General features: G+C 39.8%; 1 protein-coding gene across 6 annotated transcripts in view; it reads left to right on the top strand.

Annotated features, from left to right (window-relative positions):
* SPATS2L (spermatogenesis associated, serine-rich 2-like) overlaps positions 1-14,637 on the top strand; it is a 171,899-nt gene that overhangs the window by 89,386 nt on the left and 67,876 nt on the right. The window lies entirely within an intron of this gene.

The raw sequence follows: 14,637 nt of genomic DNA, 5'->3' as shown, positions 1-14,637 counted from the left end.
GGCCCCTGTGCACTGCGGCTGAGAGGTATATATAAGATAGATGGTTAATGCTAAAGAATACAAGAGCATGTCAAAAATGAAACCCTTTGGCAGCAGGAAACAGTAACTCTGTTCACAATCCCTTGGGATTTATAGGTACTTTACCAACATTCTAGTTATTTCTCTCCATGATCCTTTGTATTAAATTATTCAGTTTTTACAGAGAAGAAAATGACAATGTTGGAATGCTGTAACAATAGTTCCTTCTCTCCTAACCTTGCACACTGGAAATCTGTTCAGATAGATTAGACAGACAGGTAGACAGACAGATAGATGCATAGACTCGGACCTTAAAATTGTTATTGCTTGTATTATTATTAAAACCACATTTTCTCTGTAAGTCATTGCTCCTTAACTTGATTATAAGCTCCTGATGGACTTTTGATTTATTTGTGTACTTAATAGCTCCTATAATAATAATATCATAGACTTTGTGCCCCCCAAATATTGGCTAATTAATCAGTGTTAAATAATTTAGCCACTGTTGTCTAATGGTAATTCTCAACTTATGGGGAGGAAGAAGGAAGTGGGACATGCTTCCTGGGTCTAGGGCAAGTATTAAAATGTCAGTGGGGGAAAAAATAGGTATAATTAGAAAAAAAAAACAAAAAACCACATACTCGTTTTCTTTTGAGTCCTCCAAGAGACAGATGCCAAGATAAGATGGGATTAGAAGAGATGGGGAAGAGGGTAGGCAGCCAGAGCAGGCAGGGAGAGGCTTTAGACTTCCATACAAATCTGATAGTTTGAAAGAAGAGGGAGAAGAAAGGAAAATCGAGCAGAGAACGTCTCAAACTTACAATGCAGTATTGAATTTCGGCAGGCTGATGAGGAGTGTTTAGGCCAATGTTGCCCACTGGAGGAATGTTCAGAAATGAGCTTTCACTAGTCCCCAGCCTCCTCAGCTGTTAACTAGCAGCCTTCTAGGGGGAGTGTGGCTGGGGTGTAAATGCACTGGGGGACCCAGAGGAGTGGCAGAGGCTGTCAGTCAACTGTATTGATTTCTGTAGCTGCCACAATACCTCAGAGTGTAACAACAACAACAACAAATATATATATATAAAACAAATACATATATATATATATTTAAAAAGGAAATTGGAATACCTATTTTGGAATTCAGTTACATGAGAAAAGCTTGACATTTTTATGTTTATTGAAAAGAATAAATTAAAAGTTTGAGAACCATCATTCTAAAGTAATTAGTAAATTAAAATGCAAACTCTAGAATTTCCCATCCTTTAGCAAACCAAGTCATACTGCCACTAGTATGGGGAGTCTTCTCAACTTCTAGGGTAAACAGTGATTCAGTAATCTTATTGTCCATTAAAAGTATACTTTGTTTCAAACCACATGTAAAGTAACAAAGGCACATCATTATACTGAAAACCTGTGTCCTTTGTGTACGATGTGTATACATTGTATTTATTCTCTTGGCTTCCATGTTTTAATCTGCTAAACGATGGGAGTTCACCTAGATGAACTCCAAAATCCTTGGCAACTCTATCATTGGATGAACCTGTGGTCTTTCCCACCTCCTACGCACTGGCACTGTGAAAGACCAAAAGGGAGACTGTGCTGCGGATCAGAGAGCATGGGCACCAGCCTGAGTCCTGATACAAACTGGTTGCCTCAGGTTGAACTTAGCACATAACCTCTCAGTACGTCAGTTTCTTATAAAATAAACGAACCTGACTGAACTATCTTAAAAGTCCATGTATGATTCACTGGCATAACATTTCTGATGCCCTCTTATCTTAGGGATGCTTTGGAACTCTGCTTCTCAATCCTTGAAGGTAATTATCAAAAATATATTGAAATGATGATTTAGGATCAATTATATAACAATGTTTTTCTTTTTAAAAATACTATGCTAAGCACATTTAACATGAAATTTACCCTCTTATTGTGTTTTTAAATGCCAGTACAGTATTGTTAGCCATAGGCACAGTGCTTCTAGAGCTTACTCATCTTGCATAACTGAAATCTTATACCCATTGAACAGCAATTCTCCATTTCCTCCTCCTTCCAGGCCCTGGAAACCACCATCCTAGTCCCTGCTTCTATGAGTTTGACTATTTTACGTGCTTCATATGAAGGGAGTCATGCAGTATTTGTCCTGTGCCAGGCTGATTCCACTTAGCATAGCATCTTCAAGATTCATCAGTGTTGTCGCACATTGCAAGGTTTCCTTTTGTAAGGCTAGAAAATATTCCACTGTGTATATATACTACATTTTCTTTATCTACTCATCTTCCAATGGACAATTGTGGTTTTTAAATTTTTTAGTGGCTCAAATTGTAATTTTAGGAATTTGGCCAATGCTGACTGGTTTTAATTCTTTTTTACTGCCTTTAGAGGAAAAGCAAACAAATAAACTCATAAAATCATTGGAAAAACAAGATCTGGCCAATCAGATGATAATTTTGACTGGTGTTCAAATCATCATGCTCTTTTTTAATTGATCAAACCTGTTAAAATAAAAAATGTAGGTGAACAAATAAACTCCCCTCAAAGAGAGAGAGTGTGTGCTTCTAGTTTCCATGGTGTTTACATCATCAGCTTCTTCCACACCACAGTGAAGAAATATCCAAGGTTAATATAATTTAGAGATTAACCCAACTCCCTTATTCTGGTATTGACTAAAAGGTAATTAACTCCTTTATTCTGGTATGGGTTAAAGGGTAATAGTGACTTATGCCTTTATGGTACTCTTTATCTGAAAAGTTCTGTGAATCAGCAGGAAAAAAAAAAATCCCTCAGGGAGAGTGAATGTCAATAATTACCATTCCCCCCCACCCCCGCCCCCAAGTGGAGACTTTAAATTGCAAAGAAAATGAGAAGAAAGATTTTACTGAATATTCTAAGTTAGAAACAGAAGATTAAAGTGTCTCAGTTTCTACTCTGATTAAAATACCAGAAACAAAATGCCTTGAATGAAGATAACATTTTTTTTGTCCTCAGTAATAAATTCAAATATAGAATTCATGAGCGATAGTGGCCAGACAGAATATTTACCTAAGTCCTAATACTATGTAGGTATAACCAGCTGGCTGAAAACAGACTTCCAGTGGACTCAAGGACTCAGTGTACCCTAAAATTATGTGCAAGCCTAACTGGTAGTTCTGGGAAAATATGAGAAGAATCAAGAACAATTATAGAAAACATGTAGGTATATACTGAATATATGCTAGCTAAATGGGTAAAATGAGATATATATTAAGCTCATTGCTTGTTTAAATGTAGATCAAAGAGACTGTTGCTAACAATGATTTTATAGTTATATGTATATATTTAAACTTCCCAGTGTCAGATTAAAAATCAAAATTCTGATATAAAAAGTTGATCATGGACTAAATTTAAAGATTTAAGAACTTTAGTTCATTTTAATTTTACTTTTTTGTGTGTGGGAGACTGAAATTTTATTATGACTCAAATCAGTCTCCAATTTTACTATTTCTTTGGATAGGAGAAAAGTCCATTTGAATATCTCTTACTCTATAAGTCATCAGCTCATTTCTAGGAATTAAAGAAGTTGTATCTAACATAAACTATCAGTTTTCATTTAGTACTATTACAACTGTTAAATATTCCAAATGTTCAGTGACTGGACAAAGTATAGATGAAGAATTGGTAGAAAGAAATCTGGGTTGTTGATTTCATTATCTTTAACTATTTGAAGCCAACCATGTTTTTCAAAGAGACAACAATGGTATCTTCCTGCATTAAAAGATGGAGCCTGCCTCTCCCCTTAAAACTGGGCAGACTTTTGTAGCTGGTTGACCAGTACAGTAGGAAGGAAAAGACTTTTCCAAAGCCAGGTGATTCTGCTACTTCTTCACCAGGTGGGATATTGCAGTGGCTCTCTGGTCTGCCATGTAAACAGTCTGACTGTTCCACCATGCTTCAAGGAAGCCCAGACTAGCCCATCAACACAGACCACTTGGAGAAACCTTGAGACTGCACAAAGAGAGAGAGGCTCAGACACACCCCATCTGTACCAGCATCCCTCTCCCCCACCATCCGTCTCCATGAGAGACCCCGGGGCAGACTACTCCGCCAAATTCCTCCCTAATTCCTAAGCCACAGAAATAGTGAAAAATAGGTTGTTGTTCTGAGCCACAAAATTTTGGACACTTGTTATGCAACAGTGGATACCTGGGATACCCTCTTACAGGGAGAATGCCCGCTCTAAGAGTTTTGCTTTACAGAAAGTAAAACTGTTCTAAACTAGAACTGCTATTTTTGAAATTATAATGTTATATAAATAATGGAGAGGTGTGGGTGTGTAGTTAGTACACTCAGGTAAATGAGTTGACAGGTGAGCAGTTATACCTAAAAAGAGATCTGTCCTGTGCCACCTTCTCTCCTTTGTCTCATCCAGTGTCCCTTACCTATCTATGACTTTCGTGATTTCTCACTCACGGTTCTCAATTCTGGATGGATATTAGAGTCCCTGGGAAAACTTTTTTTAAAAAGGAATGCCAGGTCCCGGATTTGATAATCTGGAGTGGGGCTCAGGTTTAGCTATATTTTGAAAAATCACCAAATAATTTCAGTTTGCAGCCAGGGTTGAGACTCACTTTGATGCTGATGGTGCCAAAATCTCTATCCCTGGCTCAGTTCTTTTCTGGAGCTCCAGATTTACAGATTCAGCTGCCTGTTAGATATCTGGACATGGATGTCTCTCACAGGCTCCTGAAAGAGTAAAGCTACCACCACTGGTCCCTTCTCAGGAAATGATCCCACCAGCCACATAGACAGTCGAGCCAGAAACCAGGGAGTCACCCATGTTCCTTCATCTTCCCTATTCCCTGCATCTAGTTAATCGCAAATCAATCGCTTCCTCCCAAGAAATTTATTGAGTCTTTTTCTACACTGCCCCATCTTGGTCCATTTCTCTCCTCTCCTGGACACTGTTGGAATCCTAACAGGCATCCATTTGATCTCCTCCAACACATTCACAAAGAAACTGGAATGACCTTTAATATGCAAGTGTCATGTTCCTCTCCTGAGTAAAGCCCTTCAATGGCTTGCCCTTAGAATAAGCCTCAAAATTATAATAAGGCTTCCAGGGCCTTGCCCACTTTTGCCTTGTGCTTTTCTTCTCCAGCGTCACCCACAATCCCCCTCCTTTTCATACTTAATGCTCCAGCAATCTTTGACCTTCATTCCTTTGAGCATGCTCTTCCAGTCACTCAATCCTATCTGTTCATAGACGTTGTGCCCTCTTCCTGGAATGCTCCACCTTCCCTCCCATTCCCCTCGCCTAACTATAGTGCTACTAACCCATCGTTCTTGGTTTAAGCTGACTTCAGTCCTTGGAGGGGCTTCCCTTACTCTCTAGACTAAGACAGGTCCCCTGTTATAGATGCTTCCCTTACTCTCTAGACTAAGACAGGTCCCCTGTTATAGATGCCAGAGCATCCTTACTGCTTCTTCTATAGCATTCATCAAACATTTGCCTTCCTAGACTATAAACCCCAATACATCTGTCACTGCTGCAGTCCCGCTTCTGAGTCTGTGCATTGTGACTGACTGAAGAAATGAATGAACAAGTATTAAAAGATTAATTTCAACTTTGAGGGAAGTTTTTATGATAATACTCTGGCCTCTATACTTGGCCATGGCCTATACAAAATTCAGATAAACAAATCTAAGATATAGAGGATGTTGACTAATTTTTTAAATGATACAAAATTGGAAGGAATGGCTGAAACATTCCTGTTTATGATGGGACAAAATTCAAGGTTCCAAAACATAACAGCTGACTGGAGTGATGAATCAGAATTTACATACTGAAATATAAGAAAGATGAATATAAAATCCTACCTTTGTGTTCTAGTCATTGCACAAGGCCAGGGGACACTTGTCTCAAACTCAATGGAAGGAGAGTTAGTAGCAAGTAACCTGCATTTGACCTAGTGATTAATTAATGTGGCTCCTAAAATTGCAGATGTCACCTTAGACTCCTTTAATGGATAAACGGCGTCCAGCCAAGGCAGGTGCAGGTCTCACAATCCTCTGCTCTAATCCAACCACTTCTGGAGCAATGTACTTCTCTTATAGCACCATATTTTAACAGGATATGCTCAGAAGAGCTTGATCAGATAGTAAAAACTTGGGAAGCACAGCTTATGAAAAATTGCAAAAGAGCATGTTTACTCTATAAAGATGGAATTGTGGAGAACACTTTAGTTCTTTTTAAAAAGCAAAGGGCTGGACTGCAGAAAAGGGGTTATACTTACACACCAGCAGGCAGGACTGGGACCACAGACTGGCAATGTCTAACATCCTTTCTCTGAGCATGTCCTTATCATCAACCTTTCTCATCGTCTAACTGTCTTTAACATCTGTTCTTTCTCATCCCTTAGCCTCTCTCTAGTCTTCCAATTCATCCCCCCCGCTTTATAGACCACAGATGCCTTCATCAGCCACCTTAGTGATACGCAGCCCCTGTGTTTCAGAGCCCTAAAATCTACCACTACATTTCTTACAGTTTGTAACCATGGATCGTTCCTTTGCTCCTGCTTCTGGCTTGTTGAGAATTGCTGGGGAAAGCCATGCCGATCGGCACCGTAACAGATCTGTGCAGTCCAGCACCGTGGACTCACAGGCCTGCTCAGCAGTCCGTCGTTCATCAAGTTCATTTCCTATCTCATTCCAGTAAAGGCAGCTCTAAACCTTTCTCCACTTTTTAAGCCCCAAAGTGAATTCTAAAACTCTTATGCGGAGGAATGGTTTCCATAAATTTTCCCCTTCACAATCTGAAATTTTTATTATGTCTTCACTCTCCCTTCTTCTCCTTTTCTCCTTTCTCTGAATTCTTAGAAAAACAGAAGAACCTCCCTTCCATTCCACATGGGTTTTGATGATGTTTCTCTTATTTCTGGTGGAAACTCATTTCATAATTTATCTCCTCTCTTCTGCTCTTCTAATTCTTTCTCACTGCCATCTCATTCCCTCCATCAGTGAACATGCTCTTGCACTTTGGGGAGATTAATTGTGCAATGACTGTTTTAAGATGGATTGGAGAGAGGAGAAACTAAGCCAGAGAATCCCATTAGGAGGCCTTTTCCAGAGTCCAGGTGAAAGACAGGGGAGCCTGTCCAGGTTAATGAAAGAAAGAATAGAGAGCAGGTAAGATTCTGAGGGGACGTTGTTACCAGAATGATGTGCTAGTTATTTATGACTTTGCCTTATTTTCCTTACTCTTTTGTCAGCTCGTTGGATGCAAAGATTGTGTCAGATTCATTTCACTTTCCCTCACAAAATGTGGCTTGAATGAGTGACTGGCTACAATCCCCCCAAACCTTTGTGGAGAGGGTTGCCATCTGGAAGGTTTATTTTTTTAAGAGGTGATAGTTGGTGGGATAGGGAAAGACATCTTCTTATAAGGAGGGAGGAAGAGAAGAGTAGGCCTTTGTTTCTCAAAGTGTGGTCCATTGCATTCATTTCCGGTTGCTGCTGTAACAAACTGCCACAACTTCAGCAGCTTAAAACAATACACATTGATTATCTTCTAGTTCTGGAGGTCAGAAGTCCGAATGGGTCTCACTGGGCTGAACTCAAGGTATCATTTCTGGAACCCTGGGAAGAATAATCTTCCTTGCCTTTTCTAGCTGTTAGAAGCTGCCTGCATTCCTTGGTCCGTGGCCCCCTTTCGTCTTCAAACCCGGAGAGGCTGGCCAAGCCTTTCTCTCATTGCATCACTGTCACACTGACTGTCTTCCATCTCCCTCAAATTATAAGGACCCACTGAGATAATCCAGGATGATCTCCCCATTTGAAGGTCAGCTAATTAGCAACCTCAATTCCATCTGCAAATTCAGTTTGCCATGTAACCTAACATGTTCACATGTTCCAGGAGGATAAGGCCATGGATGTCTAGGGGGCCATTATTCTGCCTACCACATCCCTGGACAAGCAGCATTTACATCAACTGGGAGCTGATTAGAAATGTAGAATTCAGGACCCACCCCAAGCCTCTGAATCAGAATCTTCATCCCAATCAAATCCCCAGGTGATCAGAATGTATTTTAAAGTTCGAGAAGCCACAACTAGACCGTCTCTAAGATCCTCCCCACTTTTACTTCCCATAATTCTATAAAAACTGTTTCTTTTTTCCATCTTCAAATCTGTATTATTCTTTCTCCTCCTGGTTTCCTGCCAAAAAAAAAAAAAAAGTTAATTTTGATTTGTACCCCTGGTGTTAATTCCCCAAAAGTCAGCCAAGTAGAACATGACAACACCTCATGCATATTTTTTGCTGGCAGGAAGTAGATGTTAGAAAAGGCAATTAAATTATGGAATTATCCATGATGCAAAGGTACTGGTCTGCAAAGAGTATTTTCTTCCCCAAGAAAATTCATAGGAAAACTACCTCCATTACTGTGTAGATATTAGTGGCCCAGCAAGTGAAGCAAAGCGTACACAGATGAGCTGTTTTTAAGGCATCTCTGAATGGCTCAGCATTTGAGAAATGTGACCAAAGCTGATTATAAAACTCCTTTCAAAGTTGCAGGAACGGCAAACCCATAAATAACTCCAGTTCCCATTGGTGTGAGGAGGAGGTTGCTGGCTGCTTGATTGCTGTCCTTATCATAGGGGATAAGGTTAAGCTCACCTCCAAGATTGCAGGCTTCTTAAGGAATGAGCCAGCCATATGCTGTGCCTGGCACCCAGGAGGCACTCCATACATTTTGGGCTTGAATCCATTAAGCGTTTTAATAGTGTGTAATACTTAATTCTTAATTAGAGATGCACTTAAAAATGGATAAGTAAAACTGGAATATGTCAGTAACCATCTTCCTGGACTCCCTGCTTCCTTTTACTCATTCAGTCAGTCATCCATTCTACAAACATTTATGAATCGTCTACTGAATGCCACCCGTTGCTCTAGACCCTGTGGATATAAAGATATGCTCCCTGTCACTCAGTAGAACAAGAAGTCACATAAGTAAATAATGGTGGCAACGTCAGTGTTGGAAGAAGTGTGTGAGCAAAGGTCTCAGGCCTCTCTTCTCCCAGCTGCCATGTACATTCTAATGGGACTTATCTTTGAAATCTTCCTTTTCTCACCTTTGCCAATCGGGATTAATTATTTAGCTTTATTATTTTTATTTCCAGCCCTGGCTATTAATGTTGCCTCCAGGCATACCATACTTGCTCTAGAAAATGAAACCCTCTCAAACTAGCACAAGTTAAAAAAAAAAAAAAAGAGAGAGAGAGAGGTTATTATTATAAAGGTCTGGCAGCGTCTCATGAGACTTCACGAAAAGTTAAAGGAACAGGAATGCGAGAAAGTGAGGCAGCTGTAAGTCCAGCCTCTCTTCATCTGCCCTCCAGCTTCTCTCCCTTTGTGTTGAATAGCTCCGACCTTCAAGGCAGAGGGTCTAATTGGCTCACTTTGTCTTTTCTAGCCAGGCCACTTCCTGACCACTGTAATTCATTGTCACTGTGTTCTGATTGCTTCCTTCATAGCACTCACTTAGCACAAGTTGCAGTGATATATTTTAATTTCTATGTTTATATCCATTTCCCTCTCTAGTTTTGGCAGTGACCATATCTGTTTTGTTATGGCTGTATCCAGCCACTAGTGCAGTGCTTGATCATAGTAGATGTTTAGTAAATAATTAAATGAAAGAAGAAGAGGGGGATAATATCACATTAACCACCCTAAAGATAGACTTAGACTTCCTCATTGTGCCAGTTACACCATAGAGAAGGGAAAAGTAGGGACAGAGTCTTGGGTCCACGGACCCCTTAGCAAGTCTGTGGAGGGAGGAGGTTCTCTAAGAAAAAGGGTAGACAGGGTAGTCTTCCCCCAAATACGTCTCGACCAACATTCAAGCCACATGGTCTTTCCACTTTAAAGCCACACCTGGAGGGACCCCTTAATGCAAATGCTCCCACTTTTTTCTTTTTAAAATCTATTGAGTAGCTAATATATGCCAAATTCTATAGGAAACACTTTACAGGCATCATCCCTTTCCATTTTTACACAGACTCTAGAAGATAATATCCTCATTTTACAGCTACAGAACCAAGTTTCAAAAATTTAATTAGTTCACCCAAGGTCATAGAGCTAGAATGTAGCAGAGCCAAGATTAGAACATAGGTCTGTCTAACTCTAGCGCTCTTTCCATGACATTTGGCTCTCTATAAAGTACTCTCCCTTACTCGGGCAAACTTAATTCCTTCTCTGTAGCAGCACAGTGCCCTGTTCATAAGGACAATACAGCACTTATTACCTACTTTTATTGTAGACATTTCTGGCTCCACTGCTAAACTATGCCTCCTTACAGCAGAACTATATCTGGTTTTTCTTTGTATCCTCAGCTCCTGTCATTTAATGGGGGCTCAACCAACGTCTGTTTGCTAAGGTGAGCCTGGGAAGGATAGACAGGGAGTTACTGTGCTTTTTCATATTTTTAAAACTCCACAAAATACCATGAGTACCTTATTCTACAGAAGTAAAATTGTAAGAATGTAAAAATCTCATAAATATTCCTCCAGTCTCTGTTATTGAAATTTGAAGAACACATATATGTTCTCCCTACCCATATTATGCTTAATGACATCAATCAAGTGAGACCTGCCCACTGTTATCATGGGTGGTAGATGCAGAGTGCTGGGATGGTCCACACACACACCAATGGAGTCTTCTTTTGACTCCGAGCAGCTGCCTGGTGTAGCTACAAGTTGGCATTCTCTCACTCCACATATATGTATTAAATGCCTACTACATGCACCATATTAGTTGCTTGTGAATGGGCATGGTGATTATCCAAAAATGGCCAAGATGAGGATTCTGCCCTCACGTTGCCTGCCATCTGGGAGATACGACACACACACAAATACTGGAGCTATAAAGGAAAGGGGCTAAGACACTTGCTGACCAGGGGATATAGGAGTTGAAGCAATGATGACCTCTGGTAGGGAGTATGGAGAAGGATTTCGTGGAACACATGGCATTTCACCTGGAATGTACAATTCAGACACATCTTAAAAAAACCCAGCCTGGGGGTAGGGGCTCACAACTGGGCATGGGGAGCTTGTCTGTGAAGGGGTAAAGTCGGGCATTTAGAAAGCAAGTTGGAGCCCAATTGTTGCTGGCCTTGAATGCCAGGTTGCAGATAATGAACTTTATTCTTAAGTTCTTAAGGAAGAGGGTAAAATGGTCATGAATATACTCCAGGAAGAGCAGCTGCCTGGGACTGAATTGCAGGGGAGAGACTGGAAGCAGAGAGAGCAGTTATTTATGTTTATTTGATAATGCCGGGTCTTTGCTGATCACACAGCTGTGTGGGTGGATTGAAAACTTTGGTCAGAGTCACTTTTGAAACTCAGACATAGTTTTAGTGACTCATCAGGAAACCAAGAAGAATTTCTAAGGGTCATCACAGCCAGGCTCAAAAGATGCACAGTATGAATGAGGAAATCCATTAACAGCTCTTAACCAGACATCTCAGGGACTGAGAAGGGAAGTTAGTTTGGGACACTGAAACCAAACAACGTCCATGAAAGTCACACTGCCTCACTGCCCAGTTAGTGCAGGCAAAAGGCCAGCAGGGCGGGCCTGAGGCTCAATGGGGCAGAGCCTGCAGAGTCAGATAGGGAAGCCCCAGAGAGAGGAAGGATCATGACTAAAACGCTCAAGAGGTGGCATCAAAACATCATGCTGTTTCTAGATAGCACATTGACTTTGCCAAACCAGAGTGAAATTAGCAGAAGCAAAATAGGGGAACATAATTTTGGGAAGGTAAAACAGTTGCTAAATGAACCACTAACTAGCCATCTTGACTGTCACCCAACAGCGGCCACCTGATGGGACCACTTTGTTTATGGCATGAGAGCCCTTTAGGGGTGCAGCCAAGTGCAGCTTCAAACAGTGGCTTAGGTGTTAGCCTGGGCTGTGACAATGAAGTAAAAGGCTGTGTGTGTGAAGCTGCGCCAAAAACAGCCTCTGCAAAACAGCCGCTGCGGGCGTGAATTTTATGAGTTCTCCTTATGCAAACTACCATTAGTCACGCATTGATTGATCCATTCCTCCAGGAGCATCCGTCCTCGGAAGCTTGGTTTCCAACTGCAAAGGCAAGCCTTTCAGTACAGCCTCACCATAACTCTTCCTTGGTCATCCACGCCTTATATTTAAAGCTCTTCATAATGACGGCTTTTTTTTTTTAGATTAAAATGCTTAAACCCTTTTTGATACCACTGAATTATGAGTAGTGACACAGTGAGGTTCCTTTATTTTTATGTGCACATGTGAGTTCACACAATTTCTCCATCTTTCTCGAAGACATTTCCATAGGAAAATAAACATAGTGAATTTATAAACAACAGGCTGAGAAACAATGCCGCGCTCTCCACATTAGCCAAGTCAAGTGATTAAAGCAGAAACAGAGGTTGGCGCAGATATTTACTAGAATTCAACATTGCTATGTGATATCCAAGTATAAGCAGAAACTATTTTTTTCCCCTTTTTTCTGTAAAACTTGGAATACCTGTCCTAATTAAATGTCTTCCTCCAGGAATTGCATCTGATAGTCAGTTAGATTTGATATGAGAACTCAGTTATTGACAGTTTTCTAAGGATACAGTCAGTGCTAGGATATACAAAATGACAAGGATAGAAAATGTTTTCTGTGCACATCTTACCATATATTTTTTTCTTTTAAAGGAGGATAGGCAAGAGTAGTATAAACATCTAAAAAGGAAGTATCTCTACAAGTAGTGGTTTATTTTGTGTTTTGCCTTAACATAATACAACATTGTATTTTGCAGGGAGAGACTGGAGGCAGAGAAAGCCATTTTTTATGTTTATTCCATAATTCTAGGTTTTTGCAGTTCACACAGCTATGTAGGTGGATTGAAAACCTTTGTCTAATATAACTATAATGTAGTTAATATAATTGCTGTCTAATATAACTATAATGTAGTTAATATAATTAATTATATTATTTAGATGTGCCTGATGTGGTAATAATGATGGTGATTATTAAGAAATTTTATGTAATGTGAACTAAGCCATAGTGGCTTGAAATAAATGCTAGATTTTATTTAAAAGAGCTATATTGGAAGGGTAACGTAATCTTTAGGTATAATTCCAGTGCACTGGTAACAATGCGGCAAATATTATGTATTGTTGGACACATTCTGTTAATGACCTTCCTGGGCTGGATGGAGGGATTTTTTTGTGGTTTTTTTCCTCCCCACCTTGGCCTCTCTCAAAAACAAAAACAAAAACAAAAAAAGCTCAACAAAAGGATAGTTGAGGGATGCTCACAAGATCAGAATCCTTTGCACAGCCTTGTAGGCCCTGTACGATCTGGTCCCTGCCCGGTTCTGATTTCCTCTTGTGCTCTAGAAGCCTACCCTCTGCCTCCCTCCCTAATCACGTCCAGCTCCTCCCTCCTCATCCATGCCTTGCTTCTCACTCATGCTGTTCCCTATGCCCAAAATGCTTTTCCCCTTCCCCTCCCACCCATCTCTTCTCATTCATCCTCCATCCAGGTCTCAGTGGATAAAGTCATGTAAGTCGAGTCTCCCTGTCATATGATTTTATACCACTTAAATGGAATTTGTAGGCATATATTTATGCAGTTATGTGGTCAATGTGTAAATCCTCCTCTAGTCTCTAAGTTCCAGGAAGTTCGATGGCTTGTCACATAGTAGATGTTCAAAAAATACTCACAGAATTGGATTTTTAAAGAAGACACAGAGAATGCGTGAGAAAGAACTTAGATTTGAAGATGTTCATTTTTTTAATGGATGCTAGGAAAACTAAGAACAATGAAATGTGAGAATAGAAAACAATCTATTGATTGTTTTGATCTATTGATTGTATGAGTCACACACATACAAATATATAAATATATATATAAAATATTAGAGTCCTCAGTAAAACTCAAATATTTAGCACTTATAAAATGTCAAGATTCAAAACCAGCTTTCTAATCTATAGTGTCAGCACCTTTACAAGTCATATACCCACCTATGCTTGTGCTGGGTGGGTACATGACAGTAGCTTGTGCTGTTATCTCATTACAACCTAAATACTCTTACATGCAGATCTATATGGAATAGGTGATCTGTTTTCTAACATAATCAGGAAATAGGCCCTCCTGTTCAATGAAATGTTCTGGTCAATACCATCACATTACACATACCATACCCATTTAATCCATATTCTGTGAATCCAATTATACTAAACTGCATTTAACTCTGAAACCCACTGGTCATAATTTAACTGCTGATGAAAACGTTCGAAGACCGTACAGTGCTTTAATGATCACTTACCTTTGCACCGTGCAGTACTCTAGTATTTGTCAGTAGCAGCTGCATTAATCCCTGTGATAGAAAATTGGGTGAACCAGGTTTCACTAAAATCAATAGAACATTCTGTAGTTATTGCAAATGCTGTGAGATAAAGGTCAATTAATTCTAATAGGCAAGAAGAAAGAATATATGCTAAATTTGACTAAGAAATGCATATATGTCATTAAACATTGAATATAAACTTTAACCTATTGAAATCCTTAGTGGATATATGTATTTACTTTTACTATTTTCAATGTTTGATTTTCAGAAGTG

This window comes from Mandrillus leucophaeus, unplaced genomic scaffold (genome assembly GCF_000951045.1).
Source record: "Mandrillus leucophaeus isolate KB7577 unplaced genomic scaffold, Mleu.le_1.0 Scaffold146, whole genome shotgun sequence".
Lineage (NCBI taxonomy): Eukaryota > Metazoa > Chordata > Mammalia > Primates > Cercopithecidae > Mandrillus > Mandrillus leucophaeus.
Note: the sequence above shows the minus strand (reverse complement) of the source record. Positions and strands in the feature narration are given on the sequence as shown.